This window comes from Dermacentor variabilis, unplaced genomic scaffold (genome assembly GCF_050947875.1).
Source record: "Dermacentor variabilis isolate Ectoservices unplaced genomic scaffold, ASM5094787v1 scaffold_12, whole genome shotgun sequence".
NCBI lineage: Eukaryota > Metazoa > Arthropoda > Arachnida > Ixodida > Ixodidae > Dermacentor > Dermacentor variabilis.
In genome coordinates, this window is record NW_027460280.1 from 13,578,505 (window position 1) to 13,597,890 (window position 19,386).

Consider the following 19,386-nt stretch of genomic DNA (forward strand, 5'->3'; position numbering starts at 1 on the left):
TTGATTGTTATTGAAATTTCAGATGCACAGACTCAGATCACAGAAAGGTCAGATACACCAATCAATCAATCAAAGCTTTATTTCAGTTTGCAGTACAGTGTGCAGCAGTACAAACGGGGGGTAAGCGAGAAAAAGCAGTCTACGCGACCGCTTCACAAAACTCTCGAACCCATTTAAGAACATTGCAAAAAATTGATTTCTGTGCGCCTAAGTTTAAGCAATGTATAAAAAATCTTCTCAATGTACCTCAGACATTCTGAGTACGTAGATCTTTCTACAATGATATATGGAACTTCAAATGCAATTTTACCATGTAGTGAACACTAGCATACTAAATGCATATAACGAGAAATATTTGAATTAACATGAAACAGTGAAAAATTATAATAATAAAGGAAACGTCAAATGCACTAGAATATATGATAAACAAGGGCTAAGTCACGAATGAGTCTCGAATAGCAGAAAATGACGTGTAACATAATTTATCATAGAATTCAGTGTTTAAACATTTAGGCCATATGTACATCAACGCTGCGAAACCATAGTTAGTTGTACATCGAGGTAATCTATAGGTATGTCGTTTTCTAGTTTCATATGGCGTGATATGCGGGGCGAGTTTTATTATGCGATTAAGGAAGGGATCATTTTTGCTATCGCTTTTTATAAAAACAGGCAAACCTCTATTCAAACAATTTATTTACACCAACAATATTATATTTTTGGCGTAGGGGAAGTGTTTGGGCATCCTATGAGGTATCAGGAATTATCCGCAGCATTCTTTTCTGAAGAACAAATAATTTTTGAACGTTCTAAAGAGTGGTATTACCCCAGACTAGAAAGCAGTAATTTAGGTATGAGTAAAAGAAAGCGTAGTATAAACTTAGCTTACTCTTGACGGGTAAATTATGTCTGTAATGTGAAAGAATTCCGATAAATCTGAAAAGAGTAATGCAAGTTTTATTTATTTGAGCGTCCCATGTCATAGTAGTACTAAAGACTATACCAAGAGAAGTAAATTCATCAACATAATCAATATTATTATCATTTAATACTGGCTGCGGTGGATTAGATATGCACTTGTTCTATGGGTGAACAATCATTGCCTTTGTTTTACCTTCGTTAATCATTAGTGAACTGCACAATGACCATTTCGCCAATAACGAAAGAACCCGATTGGCAGTGCCGAATATTTTCAGAATGTTATCGGACGAAAGAAACAGGGCTGTATCATCTGCATACATAATGAATTTTGCCTTTTTAGTGATATTAATAATGTCATTGACATAAATATTAAAGAGCAGAGTTCCCAATAAGCTGCCTTGCGGGACAGCACTTTTGATCTGGAGGACTTCACACGAATAGTTTCCTGTGACCACGTACTGGGAACGAGAGGTTAAGTTTGATTTAAATACGATAAGGGCGTGCCCCCGTACACCATAGTGTTCTAGTTTTGCGAAAATAATGTAATGGTTGAGCGTGTCAAACGCCTTGCTAAAGTCTACAAATATGCCTGGTGTGAGTAGTTGGGATTCAAAGTTACTTAGTATAGGTTCTTTTTGATCAAGTAGCGCGTGTTCTTTTTGAGAGAGAGAGAGATTATTTATTTCATCATAAATATGTACATCAACATAAGCAAACAACTGTTGGGCCCATAGCCAAGGCTAGTGTGGGCCCATGTGGTATACATGCGTATGTGCTACGGGGATCAGGACAGTGATGAACAAATGCGTATTGATTATACATAATTGTACAGGATGAGAAACAAGAGGAAAAAAAGGAAAAAAACATACATCAGTGCAACAATAGAATAGTATTACTGAAAAAATGTCACCACAAAGACGGAGCAACATTCTTAACTAATTTTTGAGAGATATAATCTTTTTACGGAAAACAAAAAGTTACTGGCACTCTTCACTTCTATTGGTAAGGCGTTCCATATTTTTGTACCATGATACTGAATTAGTCTTTGACCGTATGTGCTTCGGGTAACTGGTAAATTGAAATTTGTTAGTAGCGTATCTAGTATATCGTGTAGGAATCACAAATATACTAAACGACAATGAGTGATTGCGACATATTATGTTATTCACCAAAATAGCAACTTTCATTTCGGACGATAGGGTAAAGGGAAGTATTTTCAACCTGCAAAATAAATGACTGCTGGATTCGAATGGACTAGAAAATGTCATTATCAGCAACGCTCTCTTTTGTAAGCGCAAAATTGGATCCAAATATGTTTTAAATGTGGACGACCATGATTCGCAACAGTATGTCATATGACAATGAAAGAGAGAAAAGTAGATTATTTTCAGTACCGAAATATTGAAGTATGCCCTCGCCTTTAAGAGCCCATAACACGCTGACGCTAGCTTCGAATATACATTATCAATGTGTGGCTTCCAGTTTAAACTACTGTCTAGTGTCACGCCCAGATATTTAATTGTGTTCAAGACATATTTGTAGAGGTGCACTGTTAACATGACTATGCCTAGAATGAAAAATCATGTAGTGAGTTTTAGCTTGGTTGAGTGTAAGTTTATTTGCTCTAAACCATGATGAAACACAGATTCGTTCTTTGTTAGCAATCTGTATTACTTCGTGAAGTGTTTTGCCTGTAAACACTAGTGCAGTATCGTCCGCGTACATGACAGCTTTGGCAGATGTGAGAATTGAAGGAAAATCGTTGACATACAAAGAAAATAAAATTGGTCGTAGGACAAACCCCTGTGGCACACTAGTTTTAACAGAAGAATAGGAAGACGTAAAGTTAGCAATTTTAACAACCTGCTGTCGGTTGGTTAAGCAACTAATTAAGGGCGTGTTGATCTATTGCGAGTAAAACCATACTGATGCTCAGTAATTAGAGAGTCTTTGAGAAAAGTGTCATGCATACGGCCGCGAATTATTTGTTCCAGTCCCTTTTAGAAATACGGGAGGATCGAGGTAGGCCTGCAATTACTCAGCATATTCCTGCCGCGTTTCTCGTAAATGGCTGCAACCCTTGCCAGCTGCACATCTGCGGGAAATCGTCCTGTGATCAGTGCAGTGTTAAATACGTGTGTTAAGCATGGGACGAGAAAGAATAATACATATTTTACTGGCCTGCTTTGTACATTAAATGCGTCTAAGTTTGAGCTATCGCGTAAAACATTAAAGGTAGAGTATACCTCATTGTCGTCTGTTGGCTCTAAAAATAGTGACTGTGGTGTTCGGTTACCTGGAAAACAGGAAAAGTTAGGATTGTAGCAGCTTCTACCAACCTGGAAAAATAACTAATTGAAGGCAGCGGCTAACTTTGAGCCACATAGTTTTTGTCCGCCTATGGTTAAGCTTGTGAGTCTCTCGGTTTGGGTATCTCTGTTTAATAGTTGATTCAAGTGTCTTTATCTTTTGCTTTGCGTAAGAGGGCTACGTCAAATAAGTTACTGTAGTAGGCACTTTTAGCAGAACTGATTTCACTGTTAACTTTGTTACGTAAGGATTTGCATTGTGTCATAGTTTCAGGGTTTTTAGTGTTTTAAATTTAGCAAATAGTTTGTGTTTCTTTTTTATAAGATGTATAAGTCGGATTGTCATCCATGGCTTGCGTGCTTTTTTGCAAGGTGAAATATCAATGATGGGGAAGCAGTCGCTGTCGATCGGAAGAAAATAAATTCTCTGTATGAGTTTTCAGGTGTACATTATTCGTAAATTGGACTCTGCTGATGCAATGCGACCCTTAAATGTTTCAAGATGTCTATTGGAAATTATGTTGCGCCTTGAGTTCACAGAAACATCATGAAATAGTTTGTTTTTTAACTCGTAAAAAGACAAGTAGGTGATCGCTAATGCCTGCGGCTATATAACCAGACTGTGAGGTTGTAGCATGATTTGTGATAATTAAGTCCAGAGTTGTAGAAGTTGTGACAGTTACGCGCGTTGGGTGATTTATGACATTATGAAAATTAGCACTTTGAATTGTGACCAACATTTGCTGTTGAGCGGGGTTGTAGGTGGCCATGTCAACACTAAAGTCTCTTACAACATTGGATAAGAAATTATCAGAAAGGAACGTTATTTCGCGTTGAAAGTAGCCGAAAAAATCAGACAAGTTACCATGAGGACGACGGTAGACAACAGAAAATGACCACTTTCAAGAGTAAGCATTTCAATGTTGCTGTCACTCAGTGTTCTGATGGGCGAACGCATGCGCAGCCTTCTTCCGCAAGCAACGCGACGCCTCAGCCGCACTTGGCAGCACGATTACGACAGAACGAGTTGTGCCCCGGGATTCGTTTGACGTCAGAATCGCGACGGTACCACGTCTCTGACAGCAAAACTATATAATAATAATATTTGGGGTTTTACGTGCCAAAAGCACTTTCTGATTATGAGGCACGCCGTAGTGGAGGGCTCCGGAAATTTCGACCACCTGGGGTTCTTTAACGTGCACCTAAATCTAAGCACACGGGTGTTTTCGCATTTCGCCCCCATCGAAATGCGGCCGCCGTGGCCGGGATTCGATCCCGCGACCTCGTGCTCAGCAGCCCAACACCATAGCCACTGAGCAACCACGGCGGGTAGCAAAACTATGCCAAAAGGGGTGTTGAAGCTAGATAAAAGCCAAGTGAGCTGTACAGCTTTATTCAAAGCAGATTGCTTGTTTGAGTGCATAATTTGAAAGTAACTATCCTTGTCTGGAAACGCCTTGCTGATTAGGTGTAAAAAGAACAGTTCCATCCATCGTATGAAAAGAAATATGCGTGTAACTGCGTATGCCGACGCTGCCTATGTCGTCATATGGAGGATCGGCTTGAGTGTGAATACGAACTACTGCAGAGTCGCCGGTTTTTCAAGCAAGAATAACGCCGTTGTTTGCCCAAACGTATTGCCAATACACATCCTTCTTTTTGGCGTTAGCTGTGCCCAGAAGCCGTTTATTTTCGGGCGTTAAATGCTCATTTACATGGACTCGAGCTATGCTCTCGACACCTCTGTTAGCAGGCGGTGCCTTCGTTGCCTTCTTGAGTGCCGAGTCTGGCTTTACACGGACTTGAATCGCACAATTATGTTGCTTCTATCTGATGTTTTCGTTCAGACGCGGTGACAGCATTCGATGTCGGACTCGACGATCGGCTCACCAATCGCAGTACCTAACTTACTGAGTATGTCTACAAAACATTACCCTCTTGTTTCACAACTCCTTGAATTTCACGGTTCACATTGCCTGAATATTGCTCGAACTGTGTCAGCCACCTATCTATGTCTTGAGTTTTCAAGAGCCATACATCTCACCTTGCAGCTGCTCGTTTTCCTTCTGCAGCTGATTATTCTTAGAAATTTCATCGTCCAGTTTTCTTTTAGCTCTTGAATATCTTTTTGTGAATACGTTATGCTCGATTCCAAATCTTTTTTGTTCATAGCACATGCCTCTGATCTCGGTCCTTAGGCTGCGTTCAACATTTGCTTTCGAAGTCTTAAGCTCTTAGCGTGGTTCTTCCTTAAGTTTAAGGAGTTCGGCACCAAAATCCTCTCTCAGCTTCGAAATGTCTTTCGCCACTTCGGCTAATACACCCTCCAAAAAAACAACTTGAAAAGCTCAACTTCGGCTTGGCAGCAGCGACGACGACGTAGTAAAAAGGGGAAAAAAAAGTTTATCTGTAGTTTCCACCAACCTGCAAAGAGGTAGCAGAGCGCGTGCTGTTGCGTCCCAAGAACCCACTGCTGCAGATAACGTGCGCTGCCGATTGCAGACCTCGCGTGGCTCCAAGATGATAGCACGCTGAAGCACGCGCAACTTGTCCAAGCTTCCCGAGATGCTCCGTACGGCTGCGCAGACGGTGAACTGCAACGAGGTAGCAGAGCGCGTCAGGCGGTGTGCCCTGGCCGTCGCCGCTACTGCCAAGTGTTCACATGATTGCAAACTTTGCACCGTGGTTTCTTGCAAGGGTGACAGTCTATATGCACGGAAGGTTTAGCTTTCGATGACATGAGTATGTCGCACAGATTGCGCAACTGTTCGGGATACATATTTGATAACCGAAGACGACCATGATGGCCGATATCGTTACTCCTCAGTGTACGTGACTTGTTTTCCGGGCACACAGTTTGATTATTGCCATGCATCATTTCCTGCTAGATCCCTTTGCACTCCGTGATAATTTCAGCAATAGATTATACGGGATGTGTCGAACCACGTTTTATCGAGCACTGAGCAATGTCCACCCAGAACTAATTTAACTTGTGATCCGACCGTGAACCTTATTTTTTATATAGAAATCACTATTGTTCTGACATGTTCTAAGGGAAACGTCTTGTTTCACTATTTACGAGATCCGTTATCGATGTTTTTACTAGAGCAGTCCCATCTGTAAGCGAAAACCGTAAACTGATGTGTCAATCGATGTGCCCATTCTCTATCATGTGCCTTTTTTTTACCTCTGTTTGACAAAACAGCCTTTATAAACCTTCCATATGAGCAAGTTATCATTTGATAAAGTTGCGGCTTTATGAGTGACTTGAACAATCTAATAGGTTTTAAATTCAATACCGCAATTCTCTGTTGTGTTGATCTGTGTTTGAAATCTCAAACAATTCTTTTACACGTTTTATTTCTGTTCTTCCCCCAGTTGAAAAGACAACAAATAATTTTGTTGTAAAAAGGAACAACACAAAATGTGTAATAAATACAATTTTTATTTATTTATTTTTATTTATGTTATTTGAAAAATACTGTCAGCCTTATACAGGCCATTACACGAAGTGGACGGGTCGGTACACGTAGAAGTACAATTTATCAACTATACATCAGTAATCATAACCGATACAACAGCAATCGATACAAAATCCTATACAATCGATAACAAACAAATCGTAAGCTTCATAAGTAAGCATAAAACATAAGTAGACATAATATAACCACGTACAGCACATCAATGTTATAGCATAAGAAGGTATTCTTCTACCCTTTCCACAAATTTATCTACGCTATCCATGCCAATAATTTCCCGGGGCAAAGCGTTCCACATTTCAATGGCAGCAGGAAAAAATGAAAATTTTAACGTGTTGCAGCGTGTGACGTATTGCCTGATATGTTTATCATGACACTTTCTGCGGGAATGACGATGTGTTGGTTTCAAGTGGACGTGTTTATCTATTTTTATACGATCATGATAAAGCAAAAAAAGGAACTTCATTGCTGCCACACGCCGCCGACAAGCAAGTGTAGGGATGCCTGCGGCATTTCGAAGAGCAGTGACGCTGTCCTGACGGGAATATTTCAAATAGACGAAACGTAATGCCTTATTTTGGATTCTTTCCAATCTCTCTATAAGGTATACCTGATGAGGGTTCCAAACTATACTGCCATATTCGAGAATGGGCCGCACTAAAGTTTTATAGGCTAATAAGTTAATGGAAGGAGGAGCCGCAGCCAACTTTCTTCGTAGAAACCCGAGTGTTTTAAAAGTTTTTGCGCATGTATTCTCTATGTGAACGTTCCACTTTAAGTTACTTGTAATTGTTAAGCCCAAATATTTTACAGCGTCTGTTCGTGTTATGTCGGAGCCCGCTATTCTATAATTGAATGTAATAAACGACTTCCTATGGCTAATAGTTATGCACTTTGTTTTACTGACGTTAATTTCCATGCCCCAGGTTACACACCATTGAGTAATTTTATCTAACGAGGCATTTAGGAGCTTCTGATCCTCAGCATCACACACACAGGTATACACAACCAGGTCATCAGCGAATAACCGAACTTTCACGCCTGCTTCAACACAATTAGCAACGTCATTGATATAAATAAGAAATAATAGTGGCCCTAACGCTGATCCCTATGGTACTCCGGAATATACCTCAAGTAACTCAGACTTACTATTATTGATGGTCAAATATTGAGTACGATTCGACAGGTAGGCAGTGATCCAGGCTAACAATTTTGGTTCTGTGCCAATAGACCTAAGTTTCTCAATTAATTTAGGATGTATAACGCGGTCAAATGCTTTTGAAAAATCAATAGATATAGCATCGAATTGTGACCTATCATTAATTGCTGAAGCGAAGTCTTTTGTAATTTCTAAAGGTTCTGTTACTGTAGATAACCCTTTTCTAAAACCATGTTACATTGGGCATAATAAATTATTTTGTTCTAAGTGTGTCATGATTGCTTTGTTAATTATATGCTCGAGTAATTTGCAACAGTAACTTGTAAGTGATATCGGCCGATATTTGTCTACCAGTGTCTTTTTTCCTTCTTTGTGAATAGGAGCAACATTTGCGCATAACCAGTCCGCAGCTAACGTGGCTGTACTAATCGACTCGGTGAATATGGTGTGTAAGAAGGGTGTTAACTGATGTGCATATCGTCTCAGACACGTGTTAGATATGTCATCAGGACCGAGCGCTTTCTTAGTATCAATTTGTAAAAGCAGGTTCCACACGCCTGACTCTGTTATCAGAAGCTCTGGCATAACGACGGCAGGTTCAGCCAAGGATGTGCTTAATACAGGTCAACGAGTGATTACCGATTGAAAATAACTATTAAATGTATTTGCTATAGTGCCTTCATTTGTTACAACAGAGCCATTAATTTCTAAGCTACTAGTACGATCCTCTGGTTTCGATAGATACCTCCAGAACTTTTGCGGTTGGTTTTGCATGAAGTTCACTAGGGTATTTGAAAAGAAGTTATTTCTTGCAGTTCTGATCACCGATTTTAACATCTGCGAAAGTTCACGTATGTCTTTGCAGGTATTCCTTTTATTCCTCATTCTTTTCAATTTCCCTTTAAGGTGGATTATGTGGCTTGTTATCCAAGGAGTCCTATTCCCAATTCTCTTTAGTTTTGTAGGTATGAAGGTTTTTTTCACAGTGCACGATAGCTTCTTTTAATTTCACCAACAGCTCATTAACGGTGCCGAAAGACTCAATTGAAAAATTATCTAGTGCCTGCTCTAAGTAATGTATTACGCTTTCGTCGGTAGCCCTGTTGTAGCCTTTAATTTCAATACGCGAGCGGTTAGTATAACTGTTTGGGCCCATATTTGTGTTGCGTACTGTCAACCCTAAAATCTTATGATCCGAGATACCATCAGCTATGCTAATACTTGTTGATGATGATCCTGACACGAGAGCCAGGTCTAGCAGCGACGACGTGTCTCCCTGCACACGTGTGGGTTCTTTGACCAATTTGAGATAAAGAAAATCTGAACATTATATCCAAAAGTTGCTCAGAACTCTGCTTTCCATTCGTGCCCACCATTAGGTCTTCCCAATTTATGTCCGGTAAGTTTAAATCCCCTGTTAGCATTATCTTAGTGCGTGGTTTTGTCACGCTCTGTAGATAGTCATGCACTTGTGCTAGATATGCATCTGGCGCTCCTGGACATCTATAAATAGCTCCTATTAAGAGCGAGTTTTCATTAACCTTAACCCTACACCATGTACTTTCGTGATTTGCTATGCCTACTTCTCTTTGGAAGGGTAGGCAATTCTTTATCGCAATAGCCACTCCGCCTCCACGCCCGTCACGATCTGTGAGTTACATTGTATACGAGGATGGGAATACTTCTGAATCATGGATTTCAGGATGGAGCCAGGTTTCTGTGATGATTATAACGTCTGGAGAGTACAGTACTATTAATTCTTCACATTTATCAACTTTATTAATAATACTACGGGCATTGAAACAAAGCAACGAAAGCGAGGCATGATTTTCATTCCGTCAGGCGGTCGTACCACTACGCCCCGAGTCAATGCCTCGATTTGCCCGCCCAACTTGGACTCGCTTACTTTCGCGATCATTCCACACGTATAGCTCGTCGTTTACCTTAAGTTTGTCAAATACAAGCGTAACTTTATCACCATTTTCACGATTATCTTTGGCTGACTGCCATAGCTTTCTACGCCTCTCGCGAACATCGGCAGAGTGATCTTCCGATATTGATAGCGAACTGCCTTTCAGCTTGAAAGCATTGCGCAGGATTGACAGTTTCTCTGTGAAATCATAAAAGCGCAAGATTACAGGACGCTCTCGATTTTCTTTATTAGAGCCAACTCTGTGAATACGCTCCAGCGAATGTACTTCAACGGCCAATATATCCATGATAACGCCCTTCGCAACTTTTTGTTCAAGTGTTGCGTAATCTTCCCGTACAGTTTATTTCAAGCCGTATACCACGATGTTATTTCTTCGACTGCGGTTTTCTAAATCACAGATTTTGTTGTTAATTTGGTTCACATCTGCACGCATCGCTTTGACTGTTGCTACGCACTCATCGTCTTTTTCGTGGTATTGTCTTAATGTAGACAATGCAGTTTCTACTTGTATTAACCTTTGATCCTTTAACCTCTCGAGTCCATTTCCTAGAGCAGCCTGTGAAGTCTTAATTGAAGTGACCATGGCAAGAATTTGGTCCAGCTTATCTGGACCGGGATTCTTCTCGACATCACCACTAAGTTGTAAAAGCAATTGGACAACACAGAACGACTCGCAGCAATAAGATAGCAGACACTGTGGGCTTGGCAGCACAATAATGCCTACGCAGTTGCTTTTTATGCAATTTGAGAAAGACCATTTGTCAGTAACCTGGACAAAGAAGAGCACGAAGTTTAACATCGTGCGCCGAACGGTGCCGCCAAGCCCACTGCGGCCACTGCACAATTATTTGTTATTACAGTACAACATAATGTAGTAACGACAGAACGCTATAACATGGCAACATAACCTGCTGTAGTAATGACAAAACAATATGTTTTGACCACATAAGTTTTTGCAGTACCCTAAACAACCCCTACGATATAACAAAACTCCTTGTAGTTGCAAGGAAGCAGGAACGTGTACGAACATATTTTGTCACACTGGAACATTACGAGGAATATTACATGACAATTCAAGTTGTAATTTTTGTGACATAAGAACTTTGTGAGACAAAATATTTTTCTAATAAAGCTTTAAAACTCTTGTGAAACATTTTCTCAGAAATTTTCATAAATTCGAACGATGTGCATATCTGCACGAAGTGTGTATGATTGTCCATACTGCCTTTTAGTCTCTGCTGCTTCAGCTAAAGAATATGCAATTCATGTTACTAGTACCATTAGACAGTTTTTTTAAGTTAGCGTAATGCGGGATCATGCAGATGTATGCGTTAAGAAACAAAGCCACCAGTATCATTACTAATATGGATGAGATAGTTCAAGTGCCTAAGGAGTTCTATAGAGATTTATATAGTATAGGTGGCACCTACGACGATAATAGAAGAGGGAATACTCTGGAGGAATTTGAAATCCCTACCGTAACGCCGGAAGAAGTAAAGAAAGCCTTGGGAGCTATGATGCGTTGTTGCCAGAGACTATATCTCCGCTCCTCCAAAAATCACACTTGGCGTGCCACAGGGCTCTGTGCTCAGGCCCCTCCTTTTTTCTATATACATCAATGACTTTCCATTGTTTCTGAACTATTCTTAAGCGGTTATATATGCTGATGACACTGCGCTATTTTTTTACAGGAGATACATTAGAGGATCTGGAGGGCAAAATTAACGAGGAACTTAGTAAAATTTCGCAGTGGTTCGTAAACAATCGGCTCACACTTAACACCGAGAAAACAAAGTATACTTTATTTCTCTCAAGAAGAAAAAATATTAGCTGTGATAATTTATTTTTAACCTTAAACGGTACGTATTTGTTTAATGTCCCTCACACCAAGTATTGGGTGTAGTCTTTGAATCGGACATGCATTGGAAGCAACAAATTAAAAATTTTTGCTCTAAATTAGCTTATGGCTGTCATATTTCATTATCGGGAAGGTAATGTTTTCGTGCACCGATTTTACGCATATTTCGCGTTTCTCCATAGTCATTTATGTTACTGCCTAGAGACATGGAGCGGTGCCTATAAAACGTATTTAGAATCAATTCTACGCTTGCAGGAACGTGCTGTTCGTACCATAGCCTTTGCAAAGATAACCGAACCTAGTCGACCACTATTTCAAGAACTGCGAATATTACCGGTATCAGTTGCATACAAACTAAAGATAGCTCAAATAATAAACACAGTAATAAGAACTAATGATCCATTTCCTCTTTCACTGTTTAGATCGCCTATGAGACAAACAAGAGCCGCCGCTAATAATAGATTTAACCTACCGCCTTGTCATAACACTTACGGTCAAAGGCTATTAGAGTACAATGGTGCTCAGATATGGAATGAGATTCCCGATGACATCAAACTCAAACATAGTTTTTCGGCCTTATTGAAAAACATTTTTCTTGTCTGTCCAGAACTGTGGGACTAAATACCTTTATGTTTGGTTTTGTATGTTCATAAACCTATTTTTTGTTTTTTAGAATATGTATGCGCTTTACAGATTTGAAATGCCGCTATTGTAGTATCTCATGTCTTTTTGTACATGTAGTTTGAATGTCTGCCATTTCTTTAGTGAATATCTTGTATTTGGACCTTTCACTAGCCGAGTTGGCTATGGGTCCAATCATGTTTTGTTGTATTGGTTTCATAAAATAAAATGATGTTGTTGTTGATGATGATGATAAAGGTGGAAGGCAGCAGGGGAGAATCGGGTAACAGCAGATTTGTTGAAGGATGGTGGGCAGATTGTTCTAGAAAAACTGGCCACCCTGTATACCCAATGCCTCATGACTTCGAGCGTACCGGAATCTTGGAAGAACGCTAACATAATCCTAATCCATAAGAAAGGGGATGCCAAAGCCTTGAAAAATTATAGACCGATCAGCTTACTGTCCGTTGTCTACAAAGTATTTACTAAGGTAATCGCAAATAGAATCACGAACACCTTAGACTTCTGTCTTGACCCACTGGCGCTTGACCACTGATCAGGTTCCGATGATCGCCGACTGTGTTCAACGCTATCGCTGTGCTTTGAGCGTAACTTGCTTTTGGGCACAAGTTCATCCAATAAAAGTCAGTTTTGGTATTCACAGTTTGGCTACCACGTGACATCTGGTGGAGCTGCTAGCGCGTTCATGTACCGAACACCCCCGCAAAGCCGCGATCCAAGCCCGACACCCAAGGACAACGCCAACGTCGCCAAGAACCAGCGAGGGCGCAGACTGCAAGGACTGCCTCCGGTGCACGGACTTTTGTCTGATAAGACCAGAAACATCGTGGCCAAGTCAACAACCACAACGACAACTCCCGCGTCTCTCATTGTGCTTCAAGAACCCAGGCAGCCACCTACCTTCCGTGGAACTTCGTCGGAGGATCCCGAAACCTGGCTGGCGACATTTTAAAAGACCTCAGCGTTCAACAACTGGACCTCTGAGGATAAGCTACGCCATGTTTACATTTCCTTGGAAGATGCCATGAGGACATGGTTCGATAAACAGGAGTCCACCTTGACAACGTGGGACCTGTTCCGCAGCAACTTCATGAGGACCTTCACGAGCGTTGCCCGAAAAGAAAGGGCCGAAGTTCTATTGGCAGCCAGAGTGAGGCCACCTAACGAGAACGCTACCATCGTTACGGAAAAAATGAGCCGTCTATTCCGCCATACCGTCCCGGAAATGTCTGAGGAGAAGAAAGTTCTCCTACTCATGCGGGGTGTACAATGAGATTTTTTCGCCGGAACATTACGAAACCCACCCAAGACAATCAAAGAGTTTCTTCGCGAGGCCACTAACATCGAGAATGCACTGGAAATGTGAAACGGACAAGTGAACCGCCGCACGATCTCAGCAAACTACGCCGAAGTTCAATCACTGTGCGCCGACGACCTGCGCGAGAACATCAGAATGGTCTGGCGGGAGGAGCTTCAAAAGTTGTTCCCTTCATCACAGACTCAAGTCTTCGATTGTCCACTTCGTACGTGAGGAGATCCAACAGTCACCTGGGATCGCTCAATTGCCGCAGCCTCAGCCAGAAGCAATGACGTACGTCGCCGTAGCCCACCGCCACGTTCCCCCTTTGCGCCAGGGCCCGGTAACGCCGTAGTTCCGTCGTCCACCGCCACCAACACGTCAAACCGTTGCCCCGCGCAGCATTCCAAGGAAGACTGGCGTTTGGCGCGCCCCCGACCACCACCCGCTCTGCTATCACTGCGGGGAAGCCGGCCATGTCTACCGCCCACGCCCATACCGCGGCGTGGGACTACGAGGGTTCAGCGTCAACGCTCCGCGCCCGCAGCAAGGTGAACGCCCTCACCGACTACCTCGCCACCACTCAGTGGAGCCCTTGACTACCGTGCCGTTCGCCGTTCCCAGGCCACTACCTGTCGCCGCAGCACGGACTATACACTGGCCCGGCCCGAAACCGGTCCGTCAGCCCATATCCGGCAAACTAAAAGCAGCAACCGATGGAGGTGCGGTTGCTGTTCGTTGAACTGACGAAGATTCTCCGCCGACGACAAACCCGCCGGAAATACTATCTCGACGACACATCAACGAGACGCCGCCATTCTGACTAAGCCTAAAATCAAAGAATACGGCAACAAAAGAATACCTGACAACGCGACGTTCCAGCCAAAAGTCATCACGACATAGGCGGAATCCGACGCCAAGACGAAACTGCAACGGAAGACAACGAACCACCGACTTCGACGTGCTTCTCGACGGCCGCGCAGTCACCGCTTTAGTGGACACAGGAGCTGACTACTCCGTCATGGGTGGACCAATTGTTGCCCAGTTGAGGAGAGTCAAGACTGCATGGGAAGGCCCTCAAATCCGGACACCTGGACACCTGATAACACCGACCGCAACTAGCACGGCAAGAATTAGCGTTCATGACCCAACCTACCCCGCCACTTTCGTTATCCTTCAACAGTGTTCTTGAGACGTACTTCTCGGCATGGACTTCCTGAATCAACACGGCGCCACCATCGACCTAAAGTCGAAGTCGATACACTCTTAGAAAAGTTTACACCCTTTGAGTCGTATCTTGTTACGCAACAATAAACGTCAGCTGTCTTGTCCGCATTTCCTTTCTTTAACGCTGCGAGCCCGGTACTTCCCAGTAACGAACGGCGTGCTCATTATCAGCATGACATAGCATTGCCGACAGGAAAGTAGCGGGTGCTGCGCTTTCAAGAAAGGAAACGCAAGCAAGGCAGATGACGATTATCGTTTTGTGGCAGAGATACACCCCTAAGGGTGTAACTTTGCCTAAGAGTGTGGCAGATATACATCCCAACGGGTGTAAACTTTTTAGAGTGCTCTCCGAAGATCACGCCACACCGCCAGAGAGCTCTCGTAGTCACCACGCCTTGAGTGTGCTCGAAGATCAAGTGCGCATCCCACCTCGCTCCAGCATTGTCATTTCCGTCGGCACCATAACACCCGCAGACGTACACGTAAACACAGTTGTACAGTCGCCCAAATCTTTAACTGGTGTGCGGGAGCGGCGACTTTTCCGGGCGTTTTCCGGGCGTCAGCGCCGTATGACGCGGCGAGGCTGGAAACAGCCTAGTAGACGATGGGCCCAGCTGAGCGCGCTTTGTCCGCATGCGCTTAGCCTCAGACTGCTTCCAGCCTCGCCCCGTCAAACGGCGCTGACGCACGGAAAAGTCACCGCTCCCGCACACCAGTTAAAGATTTGGGCGACTGTACCCTTTGGGGTGTATATTTGCGACACAACAATCTTCGCCGTCTCCTTTGCCTGCATTTCCTTTCTTTAACGCTACGAGCCCGGTACTTCCAAGACACGAAAGACATGTGCGTTATCAGCATAAGAGAGTATTCTTGACAGGACAGTAACCAGCGCAGCGTTTTCAAGAGAGGAAACGCAAGAAAGACAGATGACGATTATCCTTATGTGGCAAACATACACCCCAAAGAGTGTAACTGGTTTAAGAGTGTAGAAGGCGTCATCGAGGCCGATCAACGTCTACACTCTTCAACAAATGTACAGCCTTTGGGTCATATCTTACCACACAACGATAATCGTCATCGGTCTTTCGCGAGTTTCCTTTTTTGAAAACGATGCGCTCGCTACTTTCCTGTCGAGAATGCTCTGTCGTGCTGATACCGCACATGCCGCTCGTTAAAGAAAGGAAATGCGGACAAGAGAGATGACGATTATTGTTGAAGTAGTAACTTAGCGCGATAACAACCACAGAGACAAGAAAGGTGGACAAAGACAAGCGCTACTCAATTTTTTAGTGGATGGATAGAATCGTACATATCTATCCTCTTGTCACGCATGCGCATACCAAGCAAAAGAGAACAGACACATGCACATCAAAGGCGGTTGCGAAAGGCAAATTCAGTAGCTAGTAACAAGATAGGAGGCTCACTTATACCCCTATCTCTATTGTGCTTGATAAAGAAGGCCTCAAGTGCAAGACTAGAAGAGGCGTTGCCGCTCCTGCCCAGAACAGTAGTCTGAGAAAATCGAGCGTCACAATTGCACGTGGTAATATGAGCCACCATATGTGCGCCTTTATCCTCCTTTTCTTTGGTTTTTGCGCATGTTTCCTTAAGCGGACATTCACGCAACGCTCGGTATGTCCGATGTAGATCTGCCCACAAGGGTGCAAGGGAATTGCATATACAATCCCTCTGGAGCACTTAACAAAGGGCTTCTCATGCCTCGTGCGGCAGCCCCGCCTGCTCTCACAGCGAGCTCGAGAGCGCAGCTTTAAAAGCTTGTTGGCCACAGAAAAACACCACAGGAATACCATGACGGTTAGCAACCTGTTTAAAGTTTGTGACACCTTGTGCACGTGGTGTATAACCTCCGGTCTCATCTTCGGTCATTGGACCTTTGCTCTTGCCCTTTTTTTAAATTATGGGCTTTTACGTACCAAAACCACTTTCTGATTATGAGGCCCGCAGTAGTGTAGGACTCCGGAAATTTCGACCACCTGGGGTTCTTTAACGTGCACGTAAATCTAAACACACGGGTGTTTTCGCATTTCGCCCCCATTGAAATGCGGCCGCCGTGGCCGGGATTTGATCCCGCGACCTCGTGCTCAGCAGCCCAACACCATAGCCACAGAGCAACCACGGCGGGGTCTCTTGCCCTTCGTGCTCCAAGCTTTACTTTTTGCATAAGGGATTCCAATATAGCGTTGACGACCGTCAAAGGAAAACCAGCTGAAGAAAGGCGTCCAACTTCGTTTGAGAAACTAGACGGCATTTGATTCACACACGATTTTCGCAAAGCTGATTCCAAGCAAAGACAACCCACTGCTCGCTTCGCCACCTTAGAATGTGCGGAATTATACGCAGCAATTGCTTCAAGGCCCGCGGTTGATAGACCCTGTTGCCGTGACCATCTTCAAAGGGCAGCTTTAAATCTAGGAACTGCAGGCCTGTGGCGTGAGGAAGTTGCCTGCAGTAGCCTTGAAACGTCGTCGGGAGCGATTCTTGGTTTAAAACGACCACCGACTTACCCTGCGCCCGATTGCTGATCGAAGACCTCAGAAGGAAGGTGAGCATGGTCCTCCACCTTGTCTCCGGAATCTGAGCCGCAGGTAGTCTAAAGTCACGCAGCTTCCTGCTCGCTAGCCATTCCTGATTACCGTGGTGGCACACAACGCGCAGCCAGTCTTTCAAAAGTCGAATTTGTCACCCGAGCGCAGACTGCAGGAGTTTGCAAAGCCTCTTGAGATGTCCCCAGGAAGGCTTCACCAAACCAAAGAGAAAACAAACATATTGAGTACATTATCCTTTCCGGACTCAGAAGGCATAAAACCTGGCCCGGCATGTGGCTTCGACGATGTGGGAAAGAAGAACGTTGGTTACAGAGGAATGCTTAGAATACACAGAAAAGGAATTGCCCAATGTAGGAGAAATGTATTCTGGAAGAGTTGATTGTTAGGCCAGTTGGGGGTGTTCCATAATTGAAGTAGTAACTTAGCGCGATAAAAACCAGAGAGACAAGAAAGATGGACAAAGACAAGCTCGATTTCTGCATCTCAAGGTGTCCTGCATCTCAAAATGTTCAAGCAGGGCTACTGAGGTTCATGCTAAAAAGAGATTAGAAGGTGTAAATGTTTTCAAACATATAGAGCTTATGCTGCTTATTGCTGTGCTGTAAAGTGGTTTAACAAAAAAGCGCAGGCAGCGGTGAATAGGGATTTCATTCCTATTAGTAAGAATGTCGTTTGAATCCAGACAAAATTCATCCAGTTCTGCAAAAGTTTGGACTTGGCCACCCTTGCTAAAGGAATCAAGAATAGCAAAGAAAGTTGTTTGACGGTTTTCTTGATCGCGAAAATGCACAAGCCCGATATTCCTTTCAGAACTATTGTTAGCGAGCGCGGGGCGTGGCAGCACTGCGTGAGCCTTTTTCTTCTGAAAAAGCTTAAGAAGCTATATGTGGACGATACTTTCCATTTGAAAAGTTCTTCGGAGGTTACGCAATTTGTTAAGTGTAATGACGGCATTAAGTTTTCTTTTTCTGTTGACGTAGAAGATCTGTTCTGCTCAATTCCTCAGGGTAAGCTTCTGGTTTCCTTAAGGGAATGTATCAAGTACAATGATGTGGTCGACTTCCAGAACTCAACGGGCCTGTCAGTGGACAGATTTTTAACAGTACTCGAGTTTTATTTAAGTGTGACTTTTATTCTTTTTAACCAGCAGCCACATCTGCAACGCCGGGGAGTGTGTATAGGTTATTGTGTTGCTCCCATCTTGTGCGACATTTTTTTTTGCCTTTTGTTGATAGGTCTTGAGAGCTTGTTTTTATAAGTGGGCAGGTTTTAAAAGTCTTCAAGTGTGCTGATGATATTTTAGTGCTTTTAAACAATAAGGGTGACTTTACATCTCTTGATTTATTTTAGAAGCTTTTCACAACCCAGGCCAAGGGCTCGTTTTTACCCATGAACTTCCTGACGCCACAGGCCTGCAGTTCCTAGATTTAAAGCTGTCTTTTGAAGCTGGTCACGTCAGCTGGGACTATCAACCGCAAGCCTTGAAGCAATTGCTGCCATATGATTCCGCAGATTCTAAGGTGGCGAGAAGTGGGTAGTCTTTGCTTGGAATCAGCTTTGCTAAAATCGCCCGTGAACCAAATGCCATCTAGTTTCTCAAACCAAGTTGGACACCTTTTTGCAGCTGGCTTTCCTTTGACGGTCGTCAACGCTATTGTAGAATCTCTTCTGCAAAAAGTAAAGCTTGGGGCACGAAGGGCGAGAGCAGAGGTATAAAACCGACGGTAAGACCGGACGTTATACCCTACGTGCACAAGGTGTCACAAACCTTAAACAGGTTACCAACCATCATGGTATCCCTGTGGTTTTTTCTGCACCCAACAAGCTTTTAAAGCTGTGCTCTCGAGTTCACTGTGAGAGCAGGCGGGGCTGCCGCACGAGGCATGAGAAGCCCTTTGTTAAGTGCTCCAGAGGGATTGTATATGCAATTCCCTTGCACCCTTGTGGGTAGATCTACATCGGACAAACCGAGCGTTCCGTGAATGACCGTTTAA

The 19,386-nt window shown here is 43.3% G+C and overlaps 1 pseudogene; it reads right to left on the reverse strand.

Moving 5' to 3' along the window:
- Positions 1-433: 433 nt before the first annotated feature.
- LOC142566224 (uncharacterized) lies at positions 434-983 on the reverse strand (annotated as a pseudogene).
- Positions 984-19,386: the final 18,403 nt, after the last annotated feature.